Source organism: Bactrocera dorsalis, chromosome 1 (genome assembly GCF_023373825.1).
Source record: "Bactrocera dorsalis isolate Fly_Bdor chromosome 1, ASM2337382v1, whole genome shotgun sequence".
Classification (NCBI taxonomy): domain Eukaryota; kingdom Metazoa; phylum Arthropoda; class Insecta; order Diptera; family Tephritidae; genus Bactrocera; species Bactrocera dorsalis.
This window is the reverse complement of record NC_064303.1, coordinates 21,160,401-21,168,974: the sequence shown is the minus strand read 5'-3', so window position 1 is coordinate 21,168,974 and position 8,574 is coordinate 21,160,401. Positions and strand designations below refer to the sequence as shown.

General features: G+C 34.3%; 1 long non-coding RNA gene across 1 annotated transcript in view; it reads right to left on the bottom strand.

Moving 5' to 3' along the window:
* Window positions 1-8,574, bottom strand: part of LOC125780225 (uncharacterized) — a 341,973-nt gene that overhangs the window by 306,681 nt on the left and 26,718 nt on the right. The gene's annotated exons all lie outside the window — the stretch shown is intronic.

Below are 8,574 nucleotides of genomic sequence, written 5' to 3'. Positions count from 1 at the left end.
ACACCTACTGTAATGGCCTAAAAAAAGGTGATTTTTGGGAATTTTTATTAAAAAAAATACTTTATCAAATATTTCAAAATTCTAAGAATATATTTATATATGTTTCAAGAATATACAGTGAAAGTTTTGAAGAAAAAAATTAAATATTTTTTAAGTTATAGTCGATCTCCCAAGGCGCGAAAAAAAGGTCCTTCACTGCTGCAGTGATTCCTACCTTCTAAATTCTCGTTAAAATTGATAATATTGTCTGTACAATGCCATACGATAAAAAAATCAAAAATTGACAATATGACGGCGTTTTAAAAAAAATAGTCGAATTTTACCCAAAATTTTGGTCGTTTTTGGCCTGCCAAAATTCGATTTTTTGATCTAATCAAAAATCGATAGGATACGGAAAACTATACATAGAACATGTAAAAAAAATTCGATAGTGATCGGATCAATTGTTTCTGAGTAATCACTGCAGCAAATTCGAAAAATGCTGTTTCGAGAAAAACTCGTTTAAAGTTCCAATGCAACTATCTAACTGCCGAGTGGCTACTCTTTTAAATGGCTGTAACTCAAAAACTGTTTCAGATATCGATTCTACGATTGATCAAATCCACAGGATAACACACATTATTGAGAAAGTCTTTGAGGAAAAAAAATTCTGTTCTGCCGTATTTTTGGATGTTGCAAAAGCGTTCGATAAAGTTTGTCACAAAGGACTGCTTTCGAAACTGAAACTAATTTTACCGAAACAGTATTATGACATCATAAAATCGTATTTATCTGATCGCTACTTTCGCGTTAAACAAGGAGACAAATATTCTGATCTTAGGGACATAAAAGCTGGAGTTCCACAAGGTAGTGTGTTGGGTCCTCTTCTTTATATTATATTCACGCACGACCTGCCAATAGACTGCAATTATACAACAGCCACATTTGCAGATGATACCGCGTTGCTTGCTGTTGGTAGTAGTGAACACGAGTCCACTAAAAATCTCCAAAAAGCTGTAAATAAAGTCGTACAATGGGCAAAGAAATGGCAGATAAAGCTAAATGAAGCTAAGTCTGTACACATTGTTTTCACATACAACAAGATACAGTACTTACCAATTTTCATAGACGGTGCTCGAATACCGTACTTTAATTCCGTAAAATACTTAGGAATGACGCTTGACACTAAGCTACGGTGGAAAGTTCACGTAAAAAACAAACGTAAGGAGCTGGACACGCGACTCAAAAATTACAATTGGTTAATCGGTAACAAATCAGTGTTATCCATCGAAAATAAGTTACTTATCTATAAACAAATACTCCGACCGATATGGAGCTATGGTGCACAACTCTGGGGATGTACTAACGCAAACAATAAGAAAGTCATCCAACAATTCCAAAACAAAGTACTAAGACTAATTGTCCAAGCGCCTTGGTATTGTAGATGTGCTGATATAGAGCGTGATCTAGGCGTAAACTCGGTTAACGCAGAAATATTAAAAATTGCAACAGCACATAGTGCAAGATTGCTACAGCATTGTAACGAAGAAGTAGCTAAGTTAACTTCTGGAGATGGTCCACCAAGACGACTCAAACGCCTCAAACCCAGCGATCTTTTAAATTAACCAATACTCTCATAGTAGTTTTGTGATTTTGTAATTATATGTTTAAGTCATATTCAAGTTGCTTGTTAGTCCTTTCTTTTATTTGAACTAGTTGCAATGTATAAACAAAATAAAAAAAAAAAAAAAAAAAAAAGATATCGATTTGAAATTTTAGTATGTTATTTTTAAAGGTATAACCTATCGAATTTTTGAAAATTTCACACTAGGTGTGCCCCTTAAACAGTTTTTATCCGATTTGAATAACTTGTGATCCAAAACTGGCACACATCAAAGGCAGTATGTATTTGTACAAAGTCTTATCTCGCTACAATTATAGGCGCTTTATTTGTACATTGAAAAAGAAAGAACAGGTGGAGTTTAAAACTGTGTTATACGATAAGTAAGCGTGGTAATAGTCCAAATTTACTCATTTCCGCACTGCAACATAGAAATGTCAAGTTATTAGCCGAGCCGGTCCTGAGTTACGGGTTTTCCATAGTTTTTAAAAAGAAAGTTATATGGAGTGTCGGGAGGGGTGCTAAAGGGAATCGTCCTTAACAAATTTGGTTATTACAAATTTAACTACTTAGAAGATATGTATACATTACCATTACATTATTTGCCTTTAAGATAGTGGAGCCACGCCCAGTTTTTCAAAATTTAATAAACTGCAGATGACTTTGCCTAATGCGATTTCTTGCACAAAATAACAGTATTTTATCTTATTGCGGTAGTTATGGCAATTAATTGCGTTCTGTTGTATCTACGCCCATCTACGAACTCGTCCTCAATTTATGGTCAGGGAATACGAGTACATATATAACCCTATATTTAACTCAAATATTTTAGGTGACAAAAACAACAGTTTGATGAATAATAGTTAATTCTATAAAGCATAAATATTTAAAAAATTGTAAAAATACCTTTCTTATACATCAATTTCCAACTGTAAGAGTTTTTTCATGAAAGAACCAATTCAGGACGTTTGACATAGTACCAGACCTACTACACATATCATACCGAGAATATGCAATATTGAGAACGTACCCGGAGATATATTTAGGTAAAATTAAAGGTGGAAAATATTTCCAACCTAGAGATACATATGTTATAACCCATAGTAAAATTTATTGGTCTGGCTATTGATCGTCCGTTGCATTATTCACGCAATAATATTCAATTGCTTGGGAGAATAATAATTAAAAAAAGGCGAATGTATAAGGCGAAATTACATTGCCCGATAAATTCTAAAATTTATTCACGTTAAAACATATGTAGATTGATCCAAAGAGAACTCATGGATATTCCAAACAACTATAGGTATCATGGTTAGTTTTTTGAGCAAGGTGGCTACTGTCGACTATCGTTCAACAAAATTCAAGGTCTGTTCCTGAAATTATGTGATCTATATTTAGATACGAAATAATTGAACAATATGCCATTGAGTTATGCATGCTCCACAGTTGAGGAAACAGATAAAGTTCTGATGTACTCCACAGTTGATGAAGCCAAAAATGTTACATAGGTTATAATATAATAGATCCACAAGCATCGCGTAAATAAAATTCTATCGAGGTAATCAGTAGTTCGACACTTATCCGTTCAAGGAACTATGACTAGATTTTGAAAAGACGAGAAGAAAAATTAGTAGCATATCTTTCCACAGTCTTATATATCACATATAAAGAATTCCTAGCTTAGCTGTTAATGGATTACTCATACAAGATGTTAGTGAACTTAATGAAGCCATTCAAATGTGTAGCACTTAGCAGGGTGTAATCTCCAGTCTAAAAGATTAAGTCCATAATCTGTTTTAAAAATTTTGTAATTTTACAAAACAGCTGATTCAACCAACTTTATGAAATTTTTATTTTTGAATAGTGGTGCATACGATAGTGGTATTTACATAGTTATAATTAATCGCATTTTTAAGGTTTCACCAAAATCTAAAAAGCTGGTTGTCGACTGTACATGTTTTATTTCAATTTGTGGCACTCTATACTATATCGGTTGTACTAGACTCAGAGATCTTTAGAGCAGATACTTATGTATATACTTAAGCCAAAACTCAGTCAGAAGTGCTGCTGAAGCACTAAGTTCCATAGATTTTATTTCTTATCCTTCCTTAGAGTTGATAGCTTTTATGTAACTGACGTTTTTAGCCGTGTAGTTTCCCATGAGGCAATACTTTTTCGGAATATCTTTTTTGACAGGTGTTACTTGATTTATACTCAGTTTGCTTTGTCATTTCATAATGAATAGGCTTACACCGGAAAAACGTCTCCAAATCGTGTAAGTTTTTGGCCAAAATAAAGATTCGGTAATTCGAGCAACCATGGACCGATTTCGCAACACTTTTACTCTAGTGAATAATGCGTATCCTCAGAGACCGCAAACAGTGCGCACCCAAGACGCTTTAGTGTCTGTTCCTATCCACTTTATGGCTGATATACCGGAAAAATTTTCATTTGCGGGTTTACACAATCCAAATCGTGCAATAATTGAAATTGAGCGCTTCGGATATTCGGTGAATGGACTCAAAACGATATGACCACCGGGCGCGATGTTAGCAAGAAAATTTTATTCATTTTTTGTTGAATGGGTTATAATCCACATGTCATTATTGAGAGCCATGTGTCTAAAAGAGGGGATGTGGATGTTGGCAACCTCTGGTTTAAACTAGCTGGCGCTACGTGCCTTACAGTCAATGGATAATTTTTTTGAGGGTGAGCCACGATCATGCGATATAACACCACTGGACTATTTTTTGAGGGATTATGTGAAATCGCTTGTCAACGGTGAAAAGATCGAAAATTTTGTGTCTCGGCTGGAGGGCGACCACTTGTCCGAATTCATTTTCTATAAAACATTTTCACATAGTTTCTCTACACACACTACTGTGCGCCGCAGAGTCAGCTGGGCTTTTGCAATGATGTGTCAGCAACGGTTGTCGAGATGGTTACGGCTGTATGTTGTATGTTGCCACTGTGTGCTGACCTATAGTATGTTTGACTGGTTTTTGAAAAAAAATACAATTTTTTTATTTTACTTTGACTTGAGATTCTTTTAAGTCGTGCGTTCGTGTCCATTGGTTTTTGTTGTTTTAACAGAAGGCGTTTGGTTTTTTATGTTTTCTGATTACAATATCTTCATTGCTGTTGCCATTGTTTTCTCTTTTAATTTTTTGTCACTCAATATTTACGTTGTTTAAGTAAATTACAGTAGGTAGCTAAGTGTGTCCGCGACTTAATCTTCCAAGGTGTGTCGGACAGGCAAGTAAATGATGCAAAACGCAAAAATTTTGCAAAAAGGTGGAGGCTTCAAATGATTTTATGCTCATGTTGTTGCAGTTGTCAAACGTTTGCCGCTGCATCAAATTAGTTGGCGGCCGGTCATCCATTGTTGGTGGTTATATGCGAAAAGTGACATTAGCTGACAGACGTAGATAGAATTGCAAGCGTGCGTTTTGTTTTGTTTTTAAGCATCAACGATTGACCAATCTAGTGACATAGAATTCATGGCAATGTTTGCCGGCAAAAAGTGTGTCAGCGAGTTGTTATTGTCGGTAAATAGTAATTCACCAATCAAGTAATATTTTATTATGACGAAATATTTGCACTGGAAATCCTTCATATGAGTGCTGACAGACGGATGTCATCAAAACTGAAACCTGAAAGAAACTGTTCTCTAGAACTAGTTTAGACTATTCTTCACTAATAATACTGTACAATATTATATTATATTATTAGTTTAATGATACAAAAATAAACATTTGGTCTTGCTTAGCAGATGAAGGCTTATCAGTTAAGAAAAAATACATAACAGAGTTTCACTCCTCAAAATCATTAAATACATATATAGTATATAGTAATTCCTTTATTTTATCAAATTATTATGGAATGAAAATTTGAACTGAATTTGGTGATCAAAAATGTATTGACAACATTATATTTGCCTATAGCATTAGTGAAAGATGTGAAATATTTTAAACAAATTAAGTATACATACTTATTTCCCCAACCAGAACGTGATCTAGCGTCGAATAAACTTTAGTCTATACCTAACAAAATAGTTTCCACCTCTGTTCTTCCGGCTGATTGTGATCTATTAATAATATTATCTCACCATTATGCGCATATTTTGATACTACAGCTCCTTGTGAGCTTTGACCGGCAGATTATTTGCTCGATTTTTCCATTTTTTTATGACAAGCTTCTTCAAGTCTTCATGCCAATACATATTGAGCATGGTCTTCCAAATGCTTAAGTGGTAAATACTATGATCTATACTCTTGTTGTTCATTTTCGTTACATGGGCGCAATTATCTAATAACAAATGTTGAATTCAGTGTTTTTAATGCAAACATTTCCACAACTCTTATTGCTTATGATGGGCTGATCCGAAGTTAACCCTTCGATACTAACAATTTTCACAGATCCTTATATATTTGGTCAACTATATTCGTACGAATTGACACGTGATTGCAAAACTTAATTATTATTCCATTGGAGTAATAAGTTTAGAAGCTACAGTCCTTGTATGCCCTTTGTAGTATACTCGTATGCTTTCGTTGGAAGCGTAAACAATACAAATTTATTCCCCTCAAATATGACGAACTTTGTGCACGAAAAGGCGTTTCTTCGGAGAACTCCTCTTAATTTCTTTAATATGGAAAAAAAAACTCAGCCGAAAGTCATGGTATTTAGGTGGACAAGATCTAGCTGAACCGACGCTGAAAACTTGATTTAGACTTGGCTCGCTAAAAATATTTGAAGATGAGGAGTTGCAAACAATATTAGATGAAGATTGTTGCTAAACACAAGAAGAAATGGTAGAATCATTCAAAGTTCTTTAATCAGCCATTTCGAAATGTTTAATTGTACATTTTAAAGCAATTAAATCAGCTGACATATGAGTTGAACGGAAAAAAGTTTGAAAGATGATGCTTCATGTCAGAAATTCTGATTGAACCCTACAAAAGAAAGTCGGCTTTGCATCGGATTGTAACTGTTGAAGAAAAAATAATCCATAGGGTTGTCGCCCTAAACTCAAAAGATATTTTGTGAAACCCAGCCAACTAGCTAAAGCAACGGCAAGGCCGAATATCCATGTGGCCAAAGTAATGAATGCTCTGTATTTGGTGGGATCAGAAGGGCATGCTATATTATGAAATTGCAAAATATGGAACACTACAGATAACTTATCACATATAGACGTTCGAAATATGCGGTTAAGCACGCAGCAATAATTGCCCTTCGTTTGATTCATCCATAGCACCCAAGCCTGTGCAGTTCTTATGAGATAAATTCCATACATTGCCTAACAATTGGAATATGTTATGAACTCAATACATCGTGCATACATACAAATAAATTATTCTTACGGTTAAGCACTATGGAACAATTGACCCATTTTACTATCATATATAAAAATTTTCCTTCAAAAAATGGTGTACTCATTACCTATAAAATATATACATACATATATAAATGATCAGTATGTTGAGCTGAGTCGATTAAGCCATGTCCGTCTGAATATATACGAACTAGTCTCTCAGTTTTCAAGATATCGTTTTAAAATTTTGCAAACGTCATTTTTTCTTCAAGAAGCTGCCCATTTGTCGGAACTGCCGTTATCGGACCACTATAACATATAGTTGCCATACAAACTGAACAATCGGAATCAAGTTCTTGTATGGACAACTTCCACATTTGACAATGTATCTTCATGCAATTTGGTACAGATTATTTTCTAAGGCAACAATGTAATCTCCGAAGAAATTGTTCAGATCGGCTCACTATAGCATATAGCTGCCATACAAACTAAACACATAGCTACTAAAAGAAATGCATCTGTGAAAGGTATATTAGCTTCGGTGCAGCCAAAGTTAACATTTTTTCTTGTTTTAATGTGCATTTCACTTCCAATATATATATTGTTTTTAATTACACCTATTTTGGTATTTTTAATTTACATTTTTCTCTTTGAACATTAAAAAAAAATTTCGTTCTTTATAATAGTGCCATCAAGTTCAGATCTGAATCACGTTATCCTTAAGAATTATGTTAATGTTTATTTAGAGAATACACAAAAGAATTTGAACGTGAGCACAAAAGTTTCATAAGTAAAGCGAAAGCAGGCAAAAGTACCTCAACTTTATCAGAACATGTGACATTTTTGATGTTATGCATACTCAGAACGTTTTAACATACGATCGCTACATAATGCCTACAGTAACTTGAAATACGCATCTCGTCCAAAGAATACAAGTAGAACTAAACCGCAAACATTTTCGAGCGATTATTTTTTACAACTTTCGAGGCGGATTAACTCAGCAGCAGTGCATCGATGCATTTCATTCAGTTTATGGTGATGAAGTTCCATCAAGAAGCAGTGTTTATAGATGGTATGGTGAATTCAATCGTGATCGTCAATCACTCCAAAACGAATTTCGTGAAGGTCATCCAATATCAGTTGTTTTTCCGGAAATTATTGATGCTTTGCGCAAATAAATATGGCCAGATCGTCATTTGACCTATCGTGAGTTAGAGGCTACTTTTTCATGTTGCGTCTCATACAATTTGTCCATTGTTCAAACTCGATTGGTCAGGAGAAATGTTAAAAACTACGATAACTGAGTTTCGAAACACGTCTATGAAATCGTGACAGATTATTAAATGTGAATTTACACGCATGAACACGAAAGTAAACAGCAGTCGAGTCCATAGGTGTGAACCGAATGCAACAAAAGTTATTCCAAGCAAATGGTTGCCTGTTTTTTTGAAAAACTGAATATATCTCAACCATACTACAAGTACTAGAACAACGCAGAACAATAAATTCTGAGTAATACACAATCATCTGTTTGCCAGTTGTCTTTCAAGAAATCAGAAAACCCAAACACCGAAGACGGCACTCAAAACATCGAATTGTTGAGTCATATAGTTCTAACTTGTGATTGAATAACTTATTTTATACATTATAGATAAAA